Consider the following 2,303-nt stretch of genomic DNA (forward strand, 5'->3'; position numbering starts at 1 on the left):
AAGTAAATGTAAGTGGTGTAAACAAATGAATAGATGCTTATAGCCTGTAAATTTTTCTATACCGACTTAGAATCCTCTTTCTGCGTATGTTATGCATATGATTACTATCTAGGACAACTGTGTATAACGAGAATTCAAAACAAAATATAGGTTCCAGATGTTTCAAACTGCCAATATCATAGCTTTTTATTAGACATATACCTAAGTAGCAAGAGTTGTTTATCTCCTAATGACTAGGTTAATAGGTGGTTGGAAGAGGGCATCTACCCATAAGAAATCTATTTAAAATATAATCAATTTGCTACTCACTGCTCATTAAACTAGAAACCAGTGCTTTGCCTGATGTCATTTTTATCAATTTGTACTGAAATGAGGAAAATATATAAAACGTGGATGAGGGGCGCCTGGGTGGCGCAGTCGGTTAAGCGTCCGACTTCAGCCAGGTCACGATCTCGCGGTCCGGGAGTTCGAGCCCCGCGTCGGGCTCTGGGCTGATGGCTCAGAGCCTGGAGCCTGTTTCCGATTCTGTGTCTCCCTCTCTCTCTGCCCCTCCCCTGTTCATGCTCTGTCTCTCTCTGTCCCCAAAATAAATAAACGTTGAATAAAACGTGGATGAATGAATTGTAAAATTATTTAATGGAACTTGTTTTAACGTTCATAAGTTAGAAATTTATAAAAAGTTTGCAGCCTTATATTAGTCCATTAAACTTTTTTTTTCATTTTCTTAAGTTTATTTATTTTAGAGAGAGGGAGAAAATCCCAAGCAGGCACCATGCAGTCAGCAACAGAGCCCGATGTGGGGCTCAAACTCAACAAACTGTGAGATCATGACCTGGGCCCAAATCAAGAGTTCAGATGATTGACCGACTGAGCCACCCAGGTGCCCAGTCCACTAAACTTTAAAAGAAAGTTTGGCTTTGAGATTCTAAAGTGTGGTCACCAGAATGTAGACATCTCTAGTCTGCCTACATTTGAACTTTGGGGATCATTTTATGTTGTTTCTTAGCTGTTTCACTTTGCCTCTGTCCTCCCATCAGATCTCACCCACGTCTTCAACAACACCATTTCATCATTACAACTAATTTCAAGAAATATTCATTATAGCAAATATGATGGAGCAGGAAAGTATTAGGAAAAATTATTTCTAGAGAATGTAACTAGCAATCCTAAGAGAATTGATAAGCTACTTTTAGAACCATCAAATGGTTAAATACGTACAAACTAGGTTTTTGTTTGTTGTTTTTTGATGAAGGAGAAAAATGGTGGTCATCAAAGCTGCCAAGTCTTAGAGAACCATATTGGCAATAGGTTCTGTGTCCTTTCCTTGACTCTGGGCCATCCTGTCACCCTTATCTATGCCATCAGCTCCAGTTCCTTGTTTCTTTAACCTTATGGACTAAACATGCCTTAGACACAGTGTGGGTAAGGAACAGATATTGTAGCATATCATTTCCACCATTTTGAGACATTTTCTCAGTAACCGTTCCTACTCTGGATGGTCACCTCTGCAATGGAATTAACAGTTTATAGATTCACCTCCAAAGCAATTTTAGCAGCTTGAAACCACCATATCTTAGTCCAGAGTGTTGAGGGAGGGGAGAGAAAACTATTCCTTAATTCTGAGGTAACTAGCAAATAGCAATGGCTCTTACTTCAAGGCACAGTCTGATCAGAGTCTCAATGTCCTTATGGCTGTCTTTGTATAGAGAAGATACCATGGGGTAATGTTTTCCTCTCAGTTATACACTAGTTATGATCTAGGTGTTGTTGTATGTATGTGGAGACCCTAGAGCTGTTTTAATAAGATAGAGGATTCTCCTATAAAACTCCAATCTGTTATGTTGCCCCTCATCTAAAAAGTCATGTGAGGACAGGCTCTCTGTTTTCCCATTCTGCTATCCTTAGGGTATAGTTTTGGTCCACATGGTCCAAGCTGGTTTACACTCATGTCCATATTCCAACTATAAGGAAGAGGGGAAGGGGAGGACACGACCCTTCCCTATAAGGGAAGTTGCATACATCGCTTCCAGTCACATGACACTGGCCAGGTCTTAACCACGTAGCCACACTTAACTGCAAGAGGGTCTGGGAGAGGGGTGCCTGGGTGGCTCAGTTGGTTAAGCATCTGACTTCAGCTCAGGGCATGATCTGACAGCTTGTGAGTTTGAGCCCCGTGTCAGGCTCTGCTGACAGCTCGGAGCCTGGAGCCTGCTTGGGATTCTTTTTCTCCTTCTCTCTGCCCCTTCCCTTCTCATGCTCTCTCTCTCTCTCTCTCTCTCTCTCTCTCTCTCTCTCTCTCTCTC

Source organism: Herpailurus yagouaroundi, unplaced genomic scaffold, assembly GCF_014898765.1.
Source record: "Herpailurus yagouaroundi ecotype Mexico unplaced genomic scaffold, PumYag 197, whole genome shotgun sequence".
Taxonomy (NCBI): Eukaryota; Metazoa; Chordata; class Mammalia; order Carnivora; family Felidae; genus Herpailurus; species Herpailurus yagouaroundi.